Source organism: Choloepus didactylus, chromosome 19 (assembly GCF_015220235.1).
Source record: "Choloepus didactylus isolate mChoDid1 chromosome 19, mChoDid1.pri, whole genome shotgun sequence".
Taxonomy (NCBI): Eukaryota; Metazoa; Chordata; class Mammalia; order Pilosa; family Megalonychidae; genus Choloepus; species Choloepus didactylus.
Genome location: NC_051325.1, coordinates 12,156,035 through 12,182,100, shown reverse-complemented (window position 1 = coordinate 12,182,100; position 26,066 = coordinate 12,156,035). Strand labels below are relative to the sequence as shown.

The following is a 26,066-nucleotide window of genomic DNA, read 5'->3' as shown; positions in this document are numbered from 1 at the left end:
TGTCTTCTCAAATTCTTTACCTGACCTAGCCCAGGCTTCTCGCCTGACTTTATTTCCTCCTTCTAGGTCACTAGTCACCCAGGCCTTCTTTCCATTCTTCAAACTTGTCAACCTCATTCCTATCTCAGAGCCTTTGTGCTTTTAGTTCCCCATGCTTGTCATGCTCTTCCCCAAGATACTTTCAAGGCTGACTCTTACTGTTAAACATTTCTTCCTCAGAGACTCATTTCCTACCCATCCAATCAAAAGCAACTCTTTGGTGATTATTTCACCACTCTATTTTATTTTCCTCATAAAAACCACCATTATTTTGATATTTTATTGTATATTATCTGTTTCTTTTTTATTTCCATTTGAGAAGAATGAAAGTTCAGTGGGAGTAGGAACCAGGTCTGTCTTGTTCACCATTCCAAGAATTGGGCTTGACAACAAAAGTTCAATAAATACTTGTAATGAATCTGTAAAACAGGGAAGATAGTAAGACTTACCTCTTAGGGTTTTTGTGAAGATTAACCCTGGTAACACATGTAGAAAGCATAGGACAGTATCCGGCACATGGTGACGACTCACTCAATAGATGCCAACTCTATAGCACTAGGGTAATACAATGAATTATTGAGCTCCACTCTTGAACCCAAAGGGCTCAAAGTTCAGAGTAAAGAGATGGGGGCTCACAAATAAATACATCACCATGGTATTTGCTATGATGGAAATATTTACCAGGGGTTCTTGAGTATAGAGAAGGGAACACTTGAACCTTACCAGAGTGGCTGGAAGGCTGAAGAGAGGAGGGGGGCTCCCAGGCATCTAAAGGGTGAAGGTATTTACAAGAAGAGATGGTGGTATGTGCAAAGACTCTTAGGGGAAGGAGAGCATTTTGAGGTGCTGCAAGAAGTTCATTTTGGATGGAACTCACAGTGCATTAGGGGAAGCAATAGGGTAATGCTGGAGAGACCGGGGGTGGCTAGACTGGAGGACTGGAATGGGGGTGGGTGGCTTTCCAGGAGCTTTAACCTTTTGTCCTGGGCAGGTCATGCACAGCAGCTTCAACAAAAGCAGTAAGAGAAGAAACCTCCATGCAAGGTCTCGTGGGGGGCTGGTGAGGGTGAGGGTTCTTTGATAAATTCCCTGTTTATAGACCAGGAATGCTTTCAACAACCCTGAAAGACTAGCAACACAGCTGCCACTGTGCCCGTTTCATAGCTAGGGATGATGCAGCTTGGTTTCCTCCTCCCAATATGGTACATTTGACACCACACTACACCACTTTGTTGAACAACTCTCCAGGGACTGGGGGCTGGGAATAAAAACACCCCAAACTTGATCCATGAGTGCAGACCTTTTTATTTCCTGGGATCTGGATACTCTGACTGAAGTATAAGTGACAAGGAGTGAAGAAGTAAATTCTCAGGGTGAGTTCATCCCTCTTTTTCCTACCTCAGCATGGAAAAATGTAGGAATTAAAGTATACTGAATAAATTAGTAAGGCCCCAGGGAGCTTCCTTGGGGTCCTATGTAATTGACTTCTCAACTTGAATGATACATTTGTTTTCTATTTTCCTTCTTCCAAATGAGATAGCATTGGAGATGGAGGATGGCACAGGTTTCTAAGATTAGGGAGTTCAGTACCAGACCTAAAATGATGTTCAGTGTCTCCATTGTAATCATCACCATCATCAACATCACCACTGTCATCACCATCATCATTGCCATAAACAGCATCAGCACCATCATCTTTGTCATCAGCATCATTATCACCATTATCATCATAAACACCATCACCATCATCACCATCCCATTCATCATCACCATTGTCATCACCATCATCCTCACCATTATCATCATCATCATTATCATCATCACCATCCTTTATCAAGTTTTCTATGTGCCAAACATTGGGCTAAAGTGCTTTATATTTATTAGCTCATTTGATATCCATTGCAATATCAAAAATAAAGTAGCTGTACTACCCTTATTTTATAGATGAGGAAGCTGTAGTCTCAGTAAGTGTCAATAATTTGCCCGACGTCACTCATCTTGAAAGTGACAGAGCTGAGATGTCAAACCTAGATCTGCTTGATTTCAAGTCTCTGGTCTCAACATATAGCTGGGAAGCTAGTGTGGCAGGGTCTTGTATCATTCTATCACTTGCGCTTGCCAAAGCTGCCCTGGAGTGCATTTACATGAGGTAGCAGCAGCAAGTGTGAATGACAAAGTTACAGAGTGAAGGCAATTGCTCCACACCAGTCTTTGCCTCTCACCTTTCCAGAAGCTTTTGGACAAGGATCTGAAGTATAAGAAATGTGATCCTCCCCACTTGATGGAGGTGCTGAGACTACTGACTCCCAGACCGTTAACATCCTGGCTTTTCTTCAGCACCTTTTTAATCTTTACATGGCAGAACGCACAATTCTGTCTGACAAGCGACAGAGAGCAGAGAACAGTTTCTGGACTAAGTTATGCTGTGTGCTTAGAAATGCAGAGAAGCATGTATTTTGAAAGATTCCTGCACTGTGGTTTGTAATATCAATACCTGTTTGCAAAACCTGCACAGATTTCTCCTTCTTTCCTTGTCCAAGATGACTGATGTTGAACACATGTGAACCTACTGAGAGCTGCAGCACTTTCTTTGTGATCAATGATTTAGCTGTCAGTGGGAATATATATTGCAAACTTACCATGAATTATTTTCTTCATTTCGGTGCTTTTTTTCCATGCTTTTCATTTCTTTGGATAAAAAGAATCTTCTGCTCCATAGTACCTCTATTCCTAGTCAGGACCAAGTAGGTTGCAATGCAAATTCTCCTGCCTCTTCCCCCTATCTTCCCTCTTCCCTCAAAAAACCATCAGATGATGGAGGATTGTTTCTATCAGAATTAAAAAGCTTTCTTCAAAGGACTTATTAGTAGCTCATTTGAGATGCCTGCTTGGTTGTCTTGGGGAGTCCACTTTCCCTCTCTGGACCTCAGTTTTCTTAGCCGCAAAATTCAACAGTTGAATGAGATGAAAATCAAAGGTCTCCTCCAGCAATGAGATTCTATAATGAAAATAGAACTTACAGATTCCAAATTTACTGCCCAAGGTTGGCACAGGACAGGCTCTGCAGAGGTCACAATATAATCTAGGAGAACACTTTGTCAGGGTCGTGGATCACAAAAGCATGACTTTGTACCAACTCAACACCCAAATGACAACTTGATTGTCACCCCCCAAAAATACAATCAGTTTCTTTGCTGCAGTTCTTTCCCAATGTCAGGGTGTAAGGACTGTGGTTTTCATCTTTATATTCCACAGTCTATATAAATGCTTGACTCATAGGAAGTGCTTTATACACAGTCATTGAATAAAACCCAGTAGCTTGCATTATTTGGCACATAATAGATACTTCGCAAAATTTTAAATGTTTAAATGAATAGGTGAAGGTGGATAGAAGGATGCATGGTAGAGATCATGTTGCTTTGGTTTGCTAAAGCCGATGAAATGCCAGAAACGGGTTGACTTTTACAATGGGGATTTATTAACTTACAAGCGTACAGTTCCTAGGCCCTGAGAACATCCACCTCACGGCATCAGCAGGTGATACCTGGACTCTGAAATCAGGGTGCTGGCAAATGGCACATCTGATGGTCCCAGGTTTTGTTGTTTCTAGCTTCTGGTTTCAGTGGCTTCCTCCCTGAGCTTGTGTGTATTTCTCTCTTTTAGCTTCTATCTCTCTTAGCTTCTGTGGACATTTCTCTCTGAACTTCCCCAGGGCTTTTGTCTGCTGTGTTCTCTCTGTCTTTTATAAAGGACTCCAGGAAGAGAACTAAGCCCCACCTGGGGCATGCATCACTGAAATAACCTAATCAAAAGGTCCCATCCATAATAGGTCTGCACCCACAGGAATGGATTAAAAGAACATGATTTTTCTTAGGCACATACCACTTTAAACCATTACACATATCTAACCTGGAATATTGGCTCAGAAAAGAAAATAACACTTAGAGAGACTGTATTCCTTGTTGCAGTTAATCCTCTTCTTTTCCCTCTGGATGTTGGGTTTCTTGCCTGTTGAAATCAATTTTCCCTGGGCTCTTCCCTGCTGTTCTCAGTGCACCAGGCCCAGCGCAGCTACAGTCCTCAACCATACACTTACGCATCCCTTTCTGATGCTTCCTCAGTTGCTTCCTCCTGAGGTGGGTTAATCACATGAGCTCACATCATCTTCAGACACCATGGCTGGGTTTCCTTATCAAAGACGTCCATCTTGGTAACATCTTCTTGGGGCTGCCAGTCCAAAGCCCCAGTGGCACCAGTGTGAGTACATAACATAGAGCTCTGATGGGGTTTTTCCTCATGCACAATAGCTTTGCTCCATCCTAGGGATGTAGAAGGACTAATAGGAAATACGGCAGCTCAGGAGGGTGGTAGGAAGCCTGACACTGGAGTCCAAAGCTAGATATGATGGAGTTCTACCAACAGAATTTCTAACATCCTGGCCCTTGAAAAGCATCTGAGCAGCAGCTAGAGACATCAGAGTGGCAATAAAATGTCAGGCCATCCGACAATGTTGTGTTTCTCATTTTCTCATGCCCTTTGTTAGGAGAAAGGAGCAAGACAAATCAATACTAAATAACAAAGCAACAGAGGGAAAATGGCAAGCCAGCCTCCTAGATCTTTCCATTAATTTCTGTCTTGCAAAACAAAGAGAAAAGATTTCTAATACCACGAATGAACATAAATTTGACAAATGTGATTAAAGCTAATCCAAAGCAGCTGAGCCTTATGGGTTTACAGGGGATTAATCAAATATTGGCATTTGCTTGTCCCTTTTCCCAGGATGGTGACCATCCCCAGATTTAAGTGGCTGTCACCACGTCTTCCTGCTAAGTAAGAATGAATCATTTCATGTTCACTCCTACTGAAGCAGATGTAGATGTGTGGTTGAAATCACACAAAAAGAGGGAAATACAGTTTCCGAATAACTGCCATTAAATGGGACATTATATCATGGCTTCATGTAAGCAAAGTCAAGTTTGTTACATGCCCACAAAAATATCCTTTGTTTTGTTCTTGCTGATGCAAATCATGCAACTCTATTAATGTTTTTCTTTTAACATAAGTATTTTGGAAAGTGTACTTCTTAGAAATGAAAGTAGCTTATTCATAAAAACTTTCCGAATATGTCAGAGTATCAACACTAAAGGGATAAAAAATGCACTTCTTTGTAACCAGCTATTATAGCCAATATCAAATGTAATCATACTGAATTGTGGTTACAGTCACATTTTTTAGTGTGTGTGTAAACATGTCTATAAGGGCAAAATGATTTCTTGGCTGGAAAATGTAATAGTCATCATGAATTAAATCATCAACATCGTCAGTGATATTGTTGCATTTATGGTGAAATTTAAATTTATGATTGATATTTCTAAAGTGGCAAAGGCCATCCAGGAGGAGACCCACTCCCCACCTCTTTCTTCTCTAACTGCCATTGTGGGTGGTTTTTCTAACACTGACATGTTTTCAGTCCAGGGTGGGTTGGCCTGACTTGTTCGATTTCTGCTAATGAGGCAGACGTCACTGGCTCAGTTCCGCTATGAGCTCATCAGTAGGACAGAGAATAAAAGCCCCTGTCAAAGGACATTTAATAGCCCTGTCCCTGCCTGCAGAAGCATGCTCTTTCTCACAACAATTGGAGGAGTCTGGGTAGGTGGATAGTTATAAACTCTGCCCCTAGAAAACCAGTGGAATGGGCCACTCTGATCCTGGAAGTCCAATGGAATGAGCCACTCTGCCCCAGGAAGATCAATGGAATGGGCCGCTCTGATCCTGGAAGTCCAATGGAATGAGCCATTTCTGCTACTGGGGCTCAAGGATGCTTGCTACAGTCTTAACCAAATGGTGCATATACCATGAATTTTTTCTGCAGTTGGGATTGTCAGAGGCATTTATTTTTATTTATTTGAGTGACTATAAAGATCAGATATAAGGACCCAAGCGCCTCTCTGTCACTTTGGCAAGCAGTCACCATAACTTTTCTGTGGGTGCATTTGGAATTTTTCCACATCAGAACAATGCAGGGGTTGCCTTCCTGTGCTTCTTGCAAAACAGAGTCCTCTAGAGATACCCAGAAGGGCTTGCTCTGATGCACTCCAGTGGGGCTGAGGAAGGGGAAGGGGTGTGAGATTGGTTAAAGGATTAATAATCAAAATGAAACATTATCCAGTTATTTTCTGGCAATGAAACAGACCGTGTAAGGCCATGCTAATTGCCTTAATCTTAATTAGAAAACAGTAGAGACATTCATTACTTAACCCAAACGTATGATTAATTTCATAATTCTCCAGGCAAATTCTTCATGTGCCATGGCAAATGGAGCTGAGAGTTTGGTCTTCTCCCGAAAAAGAAAGAAAGAAAAAAAATAGAGGCACATTGACTATGCATAAAAAATGTGTCACTGTGAAGAGCTCTACAGAAAAGATTGCTTGAGATCCTGGTGGCTTAAAAGTGACATCGGATGAAATTGTTTTCTATGATAGTCTTTACTGAAGTTAAATCACAACTATATCTAACCCTACCTTTACTGTATTTATGTCATTATGTATGCATATTTTGTTTTAATGTTCAACCAGCCACTGTAGTTGAGAACCTATTAATCCAGCGATTGTCAAAGTGGTAAAGGAGCAGTTTTTGAAAATATCTAATCCATTGCAGAGTGATGTGTGGTCCCACTCCACGTGGCTTTCACCATGTGCACTGGGCAGCATCCAAACTAGTTTGTATTCATTTCCATGAAGAATCCACTGGTGATATACTTGGAGTTTACAACAATGTCAAATAGCTATAAAATTTTCTTAATGCATCTTCCTCTCAATTTCTTACTTTGTTGTAAATCAGACATAGGCAAGTAGCATATTAGTGCTGGTCAGTGGACCACACTTTGAGTAGCACTGTATAATCTGAGACATATTTGATACCCTGCTGGTGTTGAGGAAGGCATTGCGGGGAATTCTAAAATGTAACTGAGCAGGGGATGCCATATTCAAAGTGGTGCTTTATGAAGATGTATGCATTTGGTATTCAGTGCCAAAGCCGTTGAGCTTGAGGGAGGCAGGGAGTTTTATAATCTTTAGAAATCCAGGTAAGAGTTTATAAAAAGCCAAAAGAAGAGAGTCTCTGACACAGAAGGTAGCTATGGGTGAACAGGGGTCTGCTATCTTCCGTGCAGTATCTATTAAGGTGTTTTGAATTACTGAGTGCCAGGAATGTTTGTGTGTTGGTGGTTATAAACCCAGTGGCCTCTAGAGGCCCCTCAGGAATCACTGATGGGTGTAGGGCAATAGGGAATGGTGGAGATTGTAGTGAACTGGAGAACAAAAGCCCATTTTAAAGAGATAACACTCTTTTCAAGAAAAATAAACAAACAAAATTAAATGGAAATTTTAACTCTACATGAAAGCTCTTAATTGCTCAATGATTATTAGTTAATCACTAATTCAAATAATTTAAAATTCATGTGCAAGCCCCCAAAAATAAGTGCATAAAAGAACACGAGTGGGCAGTTTTTCTGTGACCCCCCTAAGAACTCTTGCAGTTTCTAGCAATGGAACATATTCTAACAAATTCCACGGAATGTTGATTTATTTGAGTTGACATACTTTATATTAACCTTGATAGGGACCTTTTATATTAACCTGGATAGGGAAATATATAATGAAGTAAAAAGTAAAATTTCCAGGTGTTCTTAAGATACAATGGACTAAAATAAATGAGCAGGTTCTGGCAGAGGTGGTGGCTTCAGCCTGGCCCTCAGGAAACTTGAATAATTATTCTCTTCCGTCCTCAGGGGTTCCTTGGAGGAATATTTTGAGAAGCATTGACAGGAGTAGTTCTTGGGGAAACCGCCTCCAAGTGCTGAGTCCATCCAGTGAAATGCATTTCATTTGGTTTAAAACACCTAAATGGCTTTAAATTATTAGCTGAGACATTTCGTGCTAGAATCAAAGCAAAAGAGAGAGAACGCACAATTTTGAGGAAGCACCCCCCTCCAGGAAAAATAAATATTGAATTTTGATTAACTCTGTTTGGACGTAAATATATTAGGAATATCCTTTAAAACAACAAGAATTGCCCTATTTTGAGAGATGAAGTTCCCTGCCTTATTGAGGAAACTTCACTATGCTGAAAAGTGCTAAGGAAACTCTTCACAAATGCATTTGCCTGTGTTTTTGTCCTGGACCTTAACTGAAGGTTGGCATCGCCCATGCCTCTGTGACTGCCAGTTGACTCATTTAGAGATGACGGGTCCTTGACAGGCAAGCATTAGACTAATGGCTGCAGATCCTGTAAATACACACTGTTTCATGGCCTTCCTAATGCACCTCTTGTAGGCATGCCACCAATCCAGCCTGGCTCCCAAGCACAGTGAAAGTTTCTGTTCTGTCTGAATTTGAAATGAAAGTAAACACTGGAGGTGCCAGAAGCAAAGCGGGGGACGTGAACTAAGTTTCCCTGAGTAGTGGATGCCCGCGTTAGGCAGCTGGTGGATAACATCTGCCCTGAGTAAATGGATATATGTGGAAATTGGCCCCCATGTGCCAGGCGGGAGCCGGCACTAGGCACTTAACCCAAGAGGCTGTGGATGAAGCTAAGAGTATCTGGAAAGATCATGGTGGGCTCAAGGTCTGTCTTAGTTTGAGATCCCCCAGAAGCAAATCCTGAGATAAGGCTTTGAGTGCAAGGAGCTTATTTGGGCTCTGAAAGAATTACCAGCAAGGATGTGGGGAAGTGAGCCAGGAAAGGAAAGGAAGCCAATCAAAGCAACATCATCAAACCAGCTACTGGAGCTCAGTCCTTTGAGAAAGCACAGAGCCATTGTAGACCAGGTGCTGGAATATTTATCTACCAACTCTGGTCAGGCACTTGTTGAGGACTGCTTGTGTGTGGGTTTAAATTCCTGCAGTTTCCAGTTTGCTGATGGCTGGAAAGCCCTTAGGCATAGGAATGCAAGTGTGGGCAGAGCCTGAATGCCAGGGGAGATGCCTTAGAGGCTTAAGGGTGAGGGGCAAGGGTGGAGCTTCAGCAGCATCAGCTCCAGGATCTTGAGAGTTCCTAGAGCTATAGCAGCATCCCTAAGAAAGCAGAATTCCACACCACAAGAATTAACTGTGGGTGCTTTTGGAGACTAAAATTGCTTTTCTATTTTCTAGTTGCAAATTCCTGGATATGCTCAACGGAACTAAACTTTCTTCCATCTCATCTTCCTTCTCCTTTTTTTTTTTTTTTTTTGCATTTTTTGCCCTTGATTTTCCAGTGTCCTCGGGCAGATGCTTAGTCTTCCTCTTGTACAGTTGCTCACTGTTGGAAGGGTGGAGTGGAAGTAGGCATAAACGTGACTTCACACATTTCAACTGGAGATGAAAAGCCAAAATCGCTTCCCCAGGGGATACCTTCACTAATCGCAACCAGGGTCCCCACTGTAGGAGGGTGTACCCCACACCCAGGCCCTTGTATTAACTCTCTGAACTGTCCTAGTAACCGCCTGTCTTGTGCCGAAGCCTCTGTGCTTGGGCAGCCACCTTATTACCCCGTACCCCTTGATCACATTGCAAAGGTAGGTAAGGATAATGGTGAATATTTACTGAGAGTTGATGTATGCCAGGTATGCTCTGAGCACTTTGTGTGGGTTAATTCATTTAATATACTCAAAATCCTTCTGAAGTAGGGTCCATTCTTACCTTTTCTTTACAGATGAGGACACTGAGGCACACAGAGGTTGAACGGTCTGCCAAGGTCACGCACAGCTCACAATGCCAGTCTAGACTTGAACTCATGCCCTCTGTCTTCAGAGGCTGCCCTCCCCACCCCTGCACCATGCTGTCTCGAGCCACTCGCAGCCCAGCTGGATAACTAGCTGATAAGGAAAGACACCCCAACTATGATTTTGTTGGCTAAGAATCACAAAGAGCTCTGGGCAACAGGAGCCAGTTGATGTCACTGCTAGCTCTCCATTTAATATAGGAGAAAACATCACATTTACAGACATATCCTCAGCAGGCAATTTGCCCAGATAGTTTGGAAGAGGGAGTAGATTTCTGGACCTGGGAGTGGAAATGGGAAGTTGCTGCTCCAATTTGAAAGATGAGCGACTTAGGAAATTGATGCAAAGTTTCAGGAAGCCAAACACCTTCTAACCGTGTGTTCCATTGAACTGCCATCCCAGGATGGGAGGTCATGTGGGGGCAGGCAGTAGCCCTGATCATGGATTTTTTTTTTTTCTTCCACTTGAAGCCTTAGGATTCTGAGTGCTTTAGAATTTGGAGGAACTTGGGCCACGTTTAACTGAAAGGATTGCACAAACCCAGATGGGAAAGGATTCTAGGCCTGTGATAATGAAGCATCCTCTTTTAACGTCTTCTCATGTTACAGAGAAGATACAGAAGAAGACATCTTTGCCATTGAAATTCTGAAGACTGGTTTTAAGGAAAGGAAACATGGTTGGCGCAGTGTCATCCTGTGTCAAAAGTTCCTGTCGAAGATGAGAGCTATCCCTTCTAAGCAGCAACTCCCAACCCAGCCCAGGTTTATCTACCAACCCTTGAAGTCTGCCCTTCACCAACCACCCTCCCGGAGTTTTAAATCCTGGTTCTTTTTCATGTCCCCCACTCCCTCTCTTTTTCATCTCCAGTTTCATTTCCAAATGATGTTCTGGCTAGTGGACTTAGAAGAGTCCTTTCATTGATGCCTCCTCAACTGACCTCAGGCAAAATATTTGTCCTGGAACACACAATACTTAAAGAGCTGATTTAAAATTTCCTGAAAGTGAGTTTCTCTTAACTTTTAGTGTCCATGTGGGTTGGTAGTAACCATTTCAAAGCTAACTCCAGCCTCCCAGTGTGCCCAGAGAATGGGAATGCCTCTGAGTATGGACTGGATATGGAGCTGAAATGTTCACAGCCACCAAGAGCTTGCTGGATTTTCATGTATTCCTTTGTTATTGGATGACTCAGTGTTTCCTAGGAGTTGCTGCTTCCAGATGCCAAATGAAACCTGTGCAAAAGGGAAACACAGCTCACCATCCTTCTCCAAAGCCGTGAAACTTCACTGATGCATAACTTCTGGGAGATGCCCTTTTCAGTTTGTGCGGATGTTCACAAGATGGTGTTTCTTGGGATGGGAGCATTTTCAGACTCAGATAATTTACCAACTTAAGTCAGCAAGGTATTCAGGTCACATTAGAGCAATTTGTTCTAACCTCATTATCATGAATGTGTGAGGCAGCTGCAGGAAGTTATACAACTGAAAAGCATTTACAGAAATGTTCTGATGCTGATATCTGGGTTGTTTGATCCAGAAACAAAGGGAAATCACGATCTTGTTGACTACAGCCTTACCAACAGTTTTGCTTTCCTTAATCATTTTTAATCCAAGTTATTTTTATTCCTGTGAAACTAGTGTTAGCCAATGATTTGGGGTTGATAATAAGAACCATATCCCTGTTTTGGAATTGAACCATCAGGATCAGTAAGGATTTCATCAGTACATACCTTCATGTTTGGAATGACCTCTGATAATAAGAGAGTGGGCTGAAAGCTAGGGTGAAATAACTAAGGAAAAAAGAAATCTCTTCTACAGACTGGGGTGAATAAGAAATAAAACATGAATGCATAAAATGAATTGGGATTGCATGATTCCAAAAAAACAAAAACATAATTTTTGACAAAAAATGATTGCCAGGAACTCTGAAGTACAGCCCAGTGTATCTGGCGATAAGTCAAATGAGTTTTTGGAAGGAACGTGAGTTTTGTGAGGTTCAGTACTCAGTCCAACTACATGGGTTTTGCATGGTGCCAGTTTTGGATTTCGGTGTTTCAAAACTTCTTGATGAAAGGACAGTCGGTTTCTGGGAAAAGGAGCAGCCACAGATTGGAAGATGAGATAAGTACTATTGCACGGCCAGAACATCTATCGTCTGAAGGGTCCTTGCCAAGCTCATCAGAAGTGCACCAGATGCACCATTCCAGTGTTCAAGGTTTGGTCTGATTTGGGATTCTTGCTCACCTTATCTCTACTTCCTGACTTAAAGGTATTCGAAGTCATGGAAATTAGGTTAACTGTCTCTGCCTTAATTTTCTACTCCTAGGAGGTGTGAAGAAGCCTGAAAAAGCCACTCCTTGGATCGCCTGAAATTCCTTTCGTTAATTACTCCCATGTGTAAGGCTCTGAAAGACTAGATATAACCCAATTAAAAGTGGTGGAGATTGTCTGGGTAGGTGTAAGCATAGAGAAAACTTGTCTCACCCATTTAGGAGTCAATCCCATATCCAGAAGCTCTGAGGGTCTCAGGGAACTGGACAGGGAGGCAAGTGTGGTCAGCAGGTGGAGGAGGAAAGGACACGGCCTGGGGGAGATGAGAAGGCTGTTGTCAGAGGGAGCCTGGGCAGCTGGGGACAGTGCAAGGGCATCAAGACCTAGAATTTAGAGACCAAGGAGGTAGCAGGCTGGTTAGGAGTTAGGTAGGATGCTTCTAAGACTAATGAGGCTTCATTCAAGAATTTTGCCTATAGCAAATGGCATATTAATGGGCATATTAAAAGTTTGTCTTTCATCCCATTTCATATAGTTGCCAGTGTGTTTGTGGATCCCACTAGATATTTGCTATGCTATTTCTTACATTTCTAATGGAAAGCATTGAAGTCTCCAGTTATAAAAGCTGCACTTCATTTACTTGGGTGCTCCCTAGGCCTGTTCTCAACACGTGTGGGGCCAGAAGTGAGAGCCGACAGACCACGTTTCCAATATTTAAAAGTTATCAATCAAGCTAGCAAGCAGTTAAATTAAACAGATTCTATTCTCCTACATTGATGAATACATCTTCACAATATAAAAATAGGAAAATATGTATAACTGTGTTTTTGGGGTGACAGAAAGTCAGCAAAATATTAAAGATGACTGAATTTAATATATTATTTTGCACATGCCAATGATATTTAGATGAGTAATAATCACACAGAAATCATAAATTTTAAAGTATTTTTCATTAAAAATTTTTGCTATCATTTCAGCAGAATCATTAATTCTATTTTCATAATCAATATTTTAGTATGTTATGTTTTATAGAAAATGATGACAAGGGCAAATTTCTACAGTCATTGTCATTCATCTATAGTTTCCTAAAGTTAATTTTCATTTTGGGGGACTTTCTTCTGCTAAGTCCAAGGAAATGAATTGACAGTGAAGTTCTTAAAATGGTATTTAGACAGGAAATGAAGTATGAAATTTTCATGTCAAGTTCAAATACTGTAATGTTGTCAGTATGAAATGTTATCATAGCAATTACTAAAATATTTTAAGCAGATCTTACAGATTATCACTTATATTGAAATTATCCCTTTTTTAAGAGAAATTTCTAGAACCATGCAGAGATGATATATAATTCTCAGGGTCTTCTTTCAAATTTTTCAGTGCTAGGATATTATAAAGAAAACAGTCTGTTATTCAATGTATTTAAGTTTCTCTTGAAGCAACATTATAATGTCCATAAAACCCTCTATATAGAAATTTATTTTGAGATTGTTTGTACTTGAATTTTCCCCTTCATAAATGCAAATGTTTTCATTGCCTTGTTCTAATTTCTGTATTTTTCTTTTTCTGGAAGGTTACTTTGTTACATAGTTCACATAGATTTTCAATTTGGAAAAAAAATTGTCTAAAATTTCTAAAAAATTAATCCTTTATAAAGTAAAATAACCAAGCCGGGGTCTATGGCTAATGTTAATAGCAAAAACAATTCATGACACATAACTGTAGATAGTACAAAGTGAAAATTAATTTATTTTCTTCCCTAAACCACAATTTTCTCTTTGTTTGGGTATCTTCTGCTTTCATATCACTGCTTTTCTGATGAATTTTATATCTCATTTCAATTAAATCTAACTTCCCTATTAACATATAGTCAGCATATCCCTTGTATGACAAGAGGGGCCATAAAGTCAAAATCAATAGTGTTTCATCAAGATGTTCCATTTTGGGGCAGGTCCAGAATATCATATACAATTCTGAATCATTCCAAAAAATGTTGCTACTCTTGGTGCAGTTAAAGCCATGCCTCATAGTAACAAATTCAAACCATGTGCTCTGAGTGGCACAGAGAATGCTGCTGATTTTCAGCCAAATTTAGGGCCTGCACATCTTTTCTTTTACCAACCGTGTCAGCGACATTATCACAGATTTTCCCTGTACAATCTTTTAAATTGTTTAAATAAAGCCTACATTTTAAAATTGAATTTTCCAAAAATTTAGTGAAATAATTTGAAGATATTTTATGGACTATAACAAGTCACCATCCTAGTGGTTAAAACAATGCTTATCTAATAATATTTTACATCCAGATTTACATGCGTGCAACTTAAAGGGTAATATACTTTTGTAAGACTGCTCCTCAGCCTCCAAGTGCAACTGTTGTGCAGAGTGTGCAAATCCACATATCCCTCTGGAACCAGTGACAGGAAGACAAAGAGAAGGTTCTCTTTGCTATTTGAGGAAGGATTCAACAGATCAATTAATTTTCTTTTCTCCAGCCAAATACTTCCACTACTCGAATTCTCCTTACTCTTGAGCAGTGTGTGTTTCTGACTTTGGCACCACATGATCCAAAACTTTCATGGCATTTGGGGGCAGGCACCTTGCATTTCACTTTCTTAGAGCAAGGGATGCAAGGCCTTCTGATTGTACTATCTGGCTGCCAACCAATTGCCAGAATTGTTCTGCTTGGGCCAGCTGGCTAGACTGTTGACGCATGAGTTTGCTGGTTGATTTGCAAATTCAGTCCAAGATGGTCACCTTCTCCACAAGACAGAGTCACGTTCTTCTTATAGGCCATGTATTGGAACCAGGTGATGACCGTTTTTCTGTTTTTAAATGTTGTATTTATAGGGCCCAGTACAGTGTCTGGTACATATTAGGCACTTACAAAATAATTGATTATATTAATATCAATAAAATAATTTTTCCATTACCAGTGTGTTCTGTTGTAGTTGTTGATGTTGTTTTCTAAGAGTATTCTGCAGCGAGCATTAGAAGGCATGTATAGCAAATGTTCTGGTAATACAAACACATTTCATTTATAGAGTGATTATTTATAGGTAAACTGTGGACCTGCAGGCCTGAATCATAGTAAACCAGTGTTTACTATTGTAATATAAATAACACAGGTGAAAATATCTACGGAGTTCATTGGCTGTTGATTATGATGTGCATACCCATGGGTTTAGATTTAAGTTCTCTCACATTTCTTCCTTTATATTTGCTACATCAGACTGTCTCCATAAATTTTAACTGCTATTCATGGGTACAATGCTGAAGGGAAGCAAGAAACTCTTATGAGCCTACGGAAATGAAACACAATGACAAAGGGAAAGGAAAAGAGAAAGACAAGAAAGCCATGACATTTTGAAGCAAGACTGTTGATTCAGCTAGGATAAGGATGTCACATAGTCTGCCAATATGATGCTAGAGTATATCTAGAAAGCAAAATTGCATCACATATGTGTTTGGATGAAATTCTCCCTGCTAAGAAAGCAGGGCATGTTATACCCTAAGATCTTACTAAAAGTATGAACAAAATCTTGTGCTTCTGCTTCAAAAGATGTTTGAACAGAAGCAGAAAAAACACCGACAGCAACAAAAATGAGGCGGATGTGTATAGAGACTTGCCAAGGACAATGCTTCTTACCACTTGCAATACCCCATTGATTTGCCAACTGGCATTTGACTGACAGATGGGTAAATTCCACCCTGTGTCCCAGAGACCAATAGAAAAACAGTCGTGGGAGTTGTGAAGAGTAAACAAGAAAGAAATTATGTATTTCAAAGTCATCAAATCATTTACAGTTTGCAACAATTTGCCCCACTAAATTTTTCTAATACCAAAGAGACTGTGTGTCTATTTCTTGGTAGGGAAGACACTCAGATGCTTCCTGTGGCTGGTTAAGCTGGGATAGAAGATGGTCAGATGTGAAGATCCCGGGCAAACAATGCTATGTGGCTGGGTTAGTTGAGTAGTGCAGCTAACAAAGAACAGCAGATTATCCCTGAGGCTATGACACCAATATGGGTCAGTTGTAACAATTTTTAAAGAAATTTTTTAGAGATTAAAATATAACATTGATTCAGGAAAGTGCAGAAATCATGAGTTTGCAGCTCCATGGATTTTCAAAAATTTAATACCATTCTATAATCAGCACCCAAATCAAGAAACACGAATGGGGAGCCCCACCCCATCAAGACGGTGGTGTGAGCTGCTTCAGGACTCAGTCCATCCATAGAAACTTTGAACAAACAGCAAGAAATGGAAGAAACATTTTTCTCAAAGCTCCAGAGAATAAAGGATTGCAGTAACAGGGTGAGCACCAAATAAATAAAAAGGTAGGACCTTGTGATACCCTAGCTGCCTCCTCTTCTCCCCCCAACCACTTGGTGTGGAACCAGGCCACATTCCCAGTGAAGATCCCCGGTCCAGTTCCAGAGGGAGTAGAGTAACCCTTGTGCAAATACTGGGAACATGTATTTCTGGCCCAAAATGTCTGTTGGTGGACTGAGGGATGCACCTCCCCAGAACTTTCCCTGCATGTAAAAGGCAGCTCACCAAGCTCTCCTACATCCTATGGAACACTGTGGGAGAGCAGTCAAGTCTTGCTGCCTGGGGCAAGGGATTGCTGGCTGTGGGACATACAATGCAGTGCTCAGGCCCATGAATAGCTATTTTATAAGGAAGAGGGAACATTTGTAACTATGGGAGAATTCCTAGGGCTACATGCACATGCCCCAAACAAGATGCATGAACAGAAAGGATTGGGGAAGCCTCTGTCCTTTGGCCAAAGTCATGTATAGATAAACTGTGAAGGAGGCACTTGCATAGGTCAATCTTCAAAGACTAGGAAAGTCGTTTCGTTTTCTTCTTCTCCTTCTTCTCCTTCTCCTGTTCTTCTTCCTCCTTCTCTTCCTCCTCCTCCTCCTTTGTTAGCTCCTGGCATTCAAGGAAGCCTCTGTCAAGGTGCTACCTGGATGCAAGCTTAAGAAACAGATGCTGCAGAGTCTAAATTCCAGCAATAATACATTAAAATATAAAAATATCCAAGTTTCAACAAAAGCTTACAAAACATACAAAGAAATATGAAGTGATGACCCAAAAAAGGAGAATATTAAGTGGGAGTTACTTAAAAATGAGTGTAGGGCTTCTGTTTGGGGTGAAGGGAAGTTTATAGTAATGGATGGCAGTTAGGGTACTGCAACATTGTGAATTTGATTAATCCCACTGAAGGGTATGTTTGGGAGAGGTTGGGGTTGGAAGATTTAGGTTGTACATACATTTCCACAATTTAGAAAAAAAAAGAAAGAGAAACTAAAGAAATAATGACTACTAAATGTAATACATGATGCTGTATGGGATCTGAGACTGGAGGAGAAAGGCTCAAAAGTACATTATTGGGAAGTAAGAAAAAATGTAATATAGACTGTAAGCTGTATATCAATGTTAAATTTCTTAAACTTGATAAGGTGATTACATAAATGAATATCCTTGTTCTTAGGAAATGTACATGGATGTATTATGTGTTCAAGGATAATGATGTGTGCAACCTGCTCTCAAATGTTCAGAAAGTAAGAGATTAGATAGAAAGAAAGAAAAGGTGACAAAATGTTAAGACTGGTGGATCTGGGTACCTGTTGGAGGGGTTAGTGAGTGGTCTCTGTATGAGGTTTATACTATCTTTGCAACTGTTTTATAAGTTTGAAATTATTTTAAAAATAAAAAGTTAAAAAATCAAGAAACAAATATTACTAGTTCCCATAAGGACTCTCACACCATATGTGTCCATCACCTTCTTCCCATAATCTTCCAAATATTGACCACTACTCTGAATTCTAACACCATGGATTTGTTTTGCTTGTTTTAGAAATTTAATTTGAAATTATGCAGTATATACTTCTGTGCATATGGCTTTTTTCTTTCTTTCTCAACATTATGTGAGTTTGATTCATTTTGTTTTATGTAGTTGGAATTTATTCATGCTCATGGCCATAGAGTATTTGATTGTATTGTTATAATGTTTTCTGTTGATGAATTTTGGAGTGTTTTCCAGTTTGGGACCAAAAGACCCAACTCTTATGCAGGTCTTTTGGTGAAACAAGTACATATTTTTGTTGGATAAATACCTAGGAGTGGAATTGCTGAGTCCTAGGGTATGTGTTTGTTTTTTCCAAGTGTTTTGGATCAATTTTCACTCCCACTAGCTGTGTATGAAAGTTTCAGTTGCTCCACACATCACTAACACTTAATATTTGTCTTGGATTTTTCCTTTTAGCCATTCTAGTGGGCATATAGGGGTACCTCATTGTGCTTTTAATTTGCATTTTCCTAATGACTCATAAAATTAAGTATTTTTCATATGTCTACTGGTTATTTGAATGCCCTCTTTGTGCAATACCTTTTGAATTCTTTTGAATTCTTTCATTTTTCTTTTGGAGTAGTGTGCTTTCTATATAGCAAAGAGCACATCCTAATTATAGGTACAGGTGACTGGGTGAGAAACTCAAGGGCTATGTCTGATGATTTCGGCTACCAAATGTAGCTACCACATTGCTATTTGGAATTTAAAATCCACTAAGAGAATAGCATCCCCTCTTCCTCTTCCTTTTTACCTAGGACATCTACCCAGGTGTTTGATGCATGATAAACACCTAAATACCTGTGATTAGCTGTCACCTCAGCTCCTTGGCATAAGGGCCTTTGAAAGGAAGACTGTCTACATTTGATGCTTTATTGGGCACATGTAAACCTTATGCAGATTGTATTGCAAAATTCATCAACCCTGTTTCAAACCATGGGGTTCTCTAGTTGGTTCATTTCAGCCCACTGCATCCACTCCTTCTCCCAATATGGGTTTGAGGGGGGCTTGTGTCTACTACTACTCTAGGAGGTAAACAGCTGCTTTTTCCCTTCTTTCCTTGTCATATCTCCTTTTTACTGGACATGTGGGTCTGTAGAGCAAGCAGATGGGCATGTGCACATAGGGAGTTAGATGGCCTGACTCCTGCTGGAGAGTCAGGAAGTGAGGGGATGGATGTCAGTGCAGGGAAGAGAGGAGTCTAGACAGATGTGGGCCACCACAGGCAATGGTACACTTTTGCCCCAGTGAAGGCTGAGCAGCCAGTGACTCCTGGTCACTCCAACAAATGGCCCTACCAATGGCCCTTAACCCAGTTCTTGGAAGAGTTGCATTGGACACCAGTTGTCACTCTTATTTTCTCTATTTCTTTTTATCCACCTTAGTTTGGGAGGAATGTCTTTCTAATCATCTACAAATCCTTCTCCATTTGAGTTATTACCTAAAATGCTTTGTGTGAGAATCTCCTTTGCAGGAGGATAAGGACGTTTGTGACCCCACAACCCATAATCTTTTAGTCTACTTCTTTTTCCATCCTGCTGCAAGTTGCTCCTCAAGAAAAGAGCAAAGAGCGGATCACCCACCTGAATGGAAAATATAGAGAAAATACTGTCTGGGCACACAAATGATTAAAAACTAAGGAGTCAGCTGCAGTTGAGATTCCAGGTTCTTATATGATGTCGGCTTTAGATAACAGGGCGAGGGGATGATGTACATCTCCTGGGTCCTATGGAGTAGGTTGGAGTTGGGAGAAGAAAAGTTATGCATAGTGCTAACGACAGGACTTGTCCTTGTGATTTAAATTATGTGATTACTTGACTAAGAGTTATCTGGAATTTTAGCCTCTATTTTAGAAAATTATTAGGCACATTCTGGTCACTAATGGGAAATATTAGTGTGCTATTATTCACTGTGTTTTACTTTGTGTTTTAATTGAGGATGTTGTGGAGAAATAGGAACACTCATTCATTGTTGGTAGAAATGTAAAATGGTGCAGCCACCATGAAAAATCATTTGGTGGTTCCTCAGAAAGTTAAGTTCAGGATCACCTGGGAGCTGGTTAGAGATGCCCTAATCAGACCTACTGAATCAGAATCCACATTTTAACTAGATCCCCAAGGGATTCATGTACACATGGCATTTTGAGAAGCTCTGTATCAGCTATCTGATATCAGAGGGTGGGGACTTCTTGTTTTTCTTTGTAGTTTCCTACACAAATCGTAATTAAAAAACAGTTGATTAACCTGCAACAAGCTGAGGAAATGACCTTAAAGAAGTAGATAAAACCCATGTTTTCACTGAAATGGCTAAAGACCATAGATGTGTAATCCTCATATTCAAGCTAGTTATTGGCTTGTCATTGTTCAATTCCCACTTAGTTACTTGGGGTAAGATCTCTTTTGGGCAAACTCCATCAACTGGCACAGATACCCCATTTGCAAGTATAGGAACACAATATGTCTAATTCTTTAATAGGAACTTTGTTATCCAGACTCCAGTTGTTTGATAATGGATACTGGTGGCTGGGCAGACAGTCAAGTGCTATTGATTGGGTCCATCTGGTTTGAGCCACATCTGGTTTGTATTACCTGAATGTAATTCTGATCTTTGGAAACAAAGGGATTAATTTAGAGGAACCATTGTAATACTGTAGGTGAAATTTACTTGTTCCTTTAAGTACTTTTGTCACTGATTACAATGCATAGCTATGTCAATATATTGTAGATATATCGTTCTAAAGCTTTTCTTTTCTTTATAAAGCAGTGGTTCTCAAGTGTGAGCTTGTATCAGAATCTCTTGCAGGGGCGGGGGAGGGTGGCTGGTTAAAGCACAGACTCCTGTGCCCTACTCCCAGAATTTCTGGTTTAGTAGGTATGGGGTGGGAGTCCAAGAATTCACATTTTGAATAATCTCCCAGAGGAGGCAGATGCTGCTGATCCAGGACCACCCTTTGAGATCCGCTGTCCTAAAGAACTAGCAAACTAATAGCCAGTGATAGAAGAGGGCAACTTCTTTCAATTTCACTCTTCCTTTTTTTTTTTTTTTTTTAATGTCCCCTGCACTTGTCTGTACCTGGCCTGCTGGTTGTCTTGTTTTGTAGTCGTAAAACCTCTGGAAGCCCACTGATGAGTGGTGTTGGGGGAGGGAACTGCAGCTCTTCTCAGACTGTCTCTGCAGTTAACGTCTGTTTCCAATTTACAAGACTTTCTTGCCTGGGTGATCTTGTACAGCAAAACTGAGGTGTGGTCCAGGAATGGCCATTGACTCTAGCCACTAGCTGCATCTGTTGTAGAAAATATGTGGACAAGGAGAGTGACCCGAGATTCAGAGATGGGAAAAAATAGAACAGGTCCTGTTTCTTTCCTGTCTATCCCAAATAGAGTGCTTCTGCTCTTAAAGCCTGGTTTTGTGAAAGTTAATTTGGTTTGCCCCCATCTTCTGGGAGAGTTGAGGAGGAGTGACCAATGAGCTGTTTCTACTACTGACACAGTTGGGGTTTTCCAATGAGCCTGGCACCTGTCTAGTTTTCTTAGCTAAGCCATGACACCCTGGAGAGGGATGGATCACACTCTCCAAAGGTCCATCCAAACACCATGACCACAATGTAACCCTGCCACCACAGGAACACCCATATTAATGCAAATAGGGGTAATGGGTAGGTTGATATAACTTATAGTAAAACTTAGGAAATGGCAGAAGATGAGGTCTTACAACTGCCAGAAAAGTTAGAACCACTGTCTTTTTTTTTTATAATTTTAAATTCAGTTTTATTGAGATATATTCACATACCATACAATCATCCATGGTGTACAATCAGCTGTTCACAGTACCATCATATAGTTGTGCATTCATCACCCCAATCTATTTTTAAACATTTTCCTTATGCCAGAAAGAATCAGAATAAGAATAAAAAATAAAAATAAAAAAGAACACCCAAATCTTCCCCCCATCCCACCCTATTTTTCATTTAGTTTTTGTTCCCATTTATTTACTCATCCATCCATATACTCGATAAAGGGAGTGCAACCCACAAGGTGTTCACAATCACACTGTCACCCCTTGTAATCTACATTGTTATACAATCATCTTCAAGACTCAAGGCTACTGGGTTGGAGTTTGATAGTTTCAGGTATTTACTTCTAGCTATTCCAATACATTAAAACCTAAAAACTGTTATCTATATAGTGCATAAGAATGTCCACCAGAGTGACCTCTCGACTCCATTTGAAATCTCTCAGCCTCTGAAGCTTTATTTCATTTCATTTTGCATCCCCCTCTTGGTCAAGAAGATGTTCTCAATCCCATGATGCTGGGTCCAGATTTATCCCCAGGAGTCATATCCTGTGTTGCCAGGGAGATTTACACCCCTGGGAGTCAGGTCCCATATAGGGAGGAGGGCAGTGAGATCACCTGCCAGGGAAGCCCCTGTCTTTTGAATGATCCATTGGGACCCAGACAGAAATGCCTGTTCAGAAAAATTAGAATGGATGAGAGTTATGCTTCTTCAACAATACAAGGAAGCTAAGACCAGTTAGAATAGAAGAGTCACATGGTTTCTTCTGACTGCCTTTTACAGGGCTCAGAGTGGTAGGAGGCTCAAAGGAGAAACTCCAACACGTGAAAAACAGTGCGGACATCAGTGATGAATCCCTAAAATCCTCCCATAGCAGTCACTGCCAGGGTCCTGACCACGACCCATTGGTATCGACCATTGCGGTGCACTCAGTCATGACCTCATCATGGTGCCGGTGCACCCTAGCTTTGCCTGAGGGTTTTCTGTGGCTGCCAGAGCCAGGCACGGCAAACTGGACATACAGAGAAATAGGACTTACCCCACCCCAGCCCCAGCAGCCCTCCTCCAGTGACAGGCAGGACTTGGGGTATAAATACTTCCAGCTCCATCACCTCTGGGAAACAATGCATCTAAAGCACTTCCCAGAGCCTCTCCATGGAACTAATTCCTAGCTGCCCACTGCTGCCTTCCCTTCCCTGTTACACTTTCTCACACTTACTAGTGTCCTGAACCCTTCTCCCTGTTCTCTATGCTCAGCCAGGCTGAGCTTAGCATCAGAAAAGAGGGTCCCCACGCAACATTTTTTTTTTCTGCTGTCAACCTGATTACTATCATTTTCTGTCTTGACAGGGAAGGCAACAAGGCAGGAAAGGCCAGGAATCTAAAGTCAGATTACTTCCTGGAACTCAGGCTTGCTCCAAAAGCAAGCTCTGCCCTGAAGCCAGATTGCCGGAGTTGGTGTTCTATATTGCAGTGAACCGTGCAAGAGGAAAATCTCTTTAAAGACAATGGAAGGTGTTCATAACAATGCTTCATACCAATAATTTCCTGGTGACCCTTCTTTATGCTTAAGGTTTCCTGTCATGCAGGGAAAATCAGTTAACATCTGCCTAGAAAGCATGATACAAGAATTTGAAAGCTAGTAAGTGAAAGTTGATTAAACATCACCAGCATAAAAATTTTAAAAATACCCATCAGAACGTATAACATAAAGAGTGAACCCTAAGGTCAATTATGGATGATAGTTAATAGTATAATTATGATATTATTTTGTCAATGGTAACAAAGGTACCAAGCTAAGGTAAAATGTTAAATAATAGGAAAAACTATGTGTGTGAGGTGGGGGTATATGGGAACTCTGTATTATCTGCATGATTTTTCTACAAACCTAAGGTTGCGCTAATAAAAAAAAAAGGTGATTAGTAATTTCCAGAACTTTCGAAATTTCCAATCATTTTGCCAAGAAATACCTTCTTAAATTAAATCTTCAGCATTTCTAATATCCTCCTTAAGCAAATGTGAATCACTTGTTATCAAAGATCAAACCTCCCCAAACATTTTCAGACCATAAAGTCATTGGTTGCCTTGAAATTTTGTCCCACACAACACTGGATAAAATCCGAGAGGCATTGGTTAGACTTGGAAATCTTTTCAAAAACTGCATTTTTTCTTTTCTTTTCTTTTTTTTTTTTTTTTTTTTTTTTGCCATTATAACATCTATTGTAAAGATACAGGTCCTGCACATCAGATTGAAAATTCTATTGCACCATCAGAAGGCCACAGGAGGCTGGAAAGAACATGATTTCCCAGGCAAAGCCCATCGTAAAGATAGGCAAAACTGGTATTAAGCCAGCTGGCTCAAACTATGCATCAAACTTTTGAGGTTAGGCAAAATTGAAAACACATTTGGAGAAATTAATTCCTCTTAATTTTGAAACCCATGTGTATTTCAAGGGAAATTTAATCTGTGTGTTTCTAATTCATTTACACTCAACTCATCAAAAAGTTATTTTGAAAGAGCTATTTCATTTTTGTATCCAGGAAATATTCCGAATCCTTTTAACAAGATTTTTAACAGTTTGGAAAAAAATGTCTTTGAGATAAGAAGTCATGTTTGGCCAGCCTTAAACAGAACTCATAAACAGAGGTAAGGGAAAGCAGTGCTGTTCAAAAACCAGGACACCCCCTGCCCCCTCCCAGGGTTCTGTGGGCTGTGTATTTTGCTGTATTAATCACTGTTGATGAAGGGGTACCATTTACCTAGTGATCTCTTCCTCTTCCACACTTTTAATAATGGGTTCCCCAATGAGCCTTATAATTGACATAGATTGAGTTGTTATACTTGACGTAGCTTAGCTTTCCAGCTAGCTGTTTAAATAACTGCTTAAATGAAGGTATTGATATTATAGGTTAGAATTAACAGAATCACTGATAGAGACTATGATTTGAGTCCTTCTACAAGAAGCCTAGAGGATGCTACATTTTGGCAAGCAAGAGAAACCCTGGGAAATTGGGGGAGAAAGGAAGTGAGCAATTGTATATAATTAATTTGCAAAGAAACAGGGTGGAATTAATTATAATTTTACATGCAGTTTCTGGGATGAAAAACAAAAGCACTTTTATTAGATCAAAGCCTGGAAATTCAGTAGATAAAATGTTAGTCTGAAACATGGAAGAAAAATGGATTAGTTTCCAAAATTTATGTTTCTAAAATATAACAATTATTATAAGCCTCAAAGTCAAAATGTGTTCACAGCTCTTGATGAGGTCAGTGTGTGGTGAAGAAGTTCCTTCAGTTTCTGAAAGAAAAGGAAAGAAATAAAGCCTAGACTTGATTGATTTTTTTGATTTGTAACCAGTAGAGGAAATTTAATGTGCTGAGCTCCTCTTTTTGGGCGGCTGCCGCAAGAGAGTGTGGGCTGCCAAACGATAGCAGTCAACTCAATTAGCCTGAGCTAAGCAAGCCGCTAAACCGGCCATCAAGGTTAGTGATGCATTTTAAATATGTGGTAGGACTGAGCCCTTTGGTCCCAGAGCCAATTAGTTGGAGAGGGAGAAGCAGGGATGTTTCGTTTGTACTTCCTTTGCAACAGGAGAACGTAACTGGGTCTTACAAACTCTTTAACAGCAAGCAATGGCACTGCCAGGTACTTTAGGGCAGGTGGCCTTACCTGGCCACCAGGCCCCTCTCATAAGCACAAGATGACAGCTGAGATCTCTAAAATAAAATGCCTGTCTTCTGTGAACTTTCCTCCTTCACTCCGCATTGTAAATGCTAACTTAACTTCATGCTTTCTTTTTTTTTTTTTTTTTCAATTTTTTTCTATTTTCCTGGTGGTGGTCGTGGGAGCTTTGATCAGCAGCTCTTCTTTAAAGAGGTTAGTGAAAGTGCTTATTTTAATATTACAACTTTCTCTCTTTGGTACCAGAGAAACTCTCCATGTCCATGTGCATGGCCATATTAACTCTAAAGATGAAGTAAGATCTAGGTTGAAGGACCTACATGTGGGGCAGAGAGCTAGATCTTGAAGAAACTACACTGAGCTCCAAGGATCTCATTTTCACAAATATGTCTCTTTGCCTGAATGGCCAGCTAGGCCAAGAGGAATTCTGTCAGACTGCTTTGAAAGGACTTCTGTCCAGTCCAGAAAGCCTTCTGAAAACTCAGAGAACACAATTGGACCTTTCTCTGTTCACCTCTAATGAGTGGAGTGGTGGGAGAGTTATCCACATATCACGTGACAATAAGGTTTAATGATCCCTGGGTCATTCTTAGCGATAACAATCGATTATCAGTATACTGGGACAATTCATGTATTCCAAAATCATTCAGTGAGTGTTTATGT

At 40.4% G+C, this 26,066-nt stretch overlaps 1 pseudogene; it reads left to right on the top strand.

The window, feature by feature from the left end:
- LOC119516073 overlaps positions 1-26,066 on the top strand; it is a 60,368-nt pseudogene that overhangs the window by 6,158 nt on the left and 28,144 nt on the right.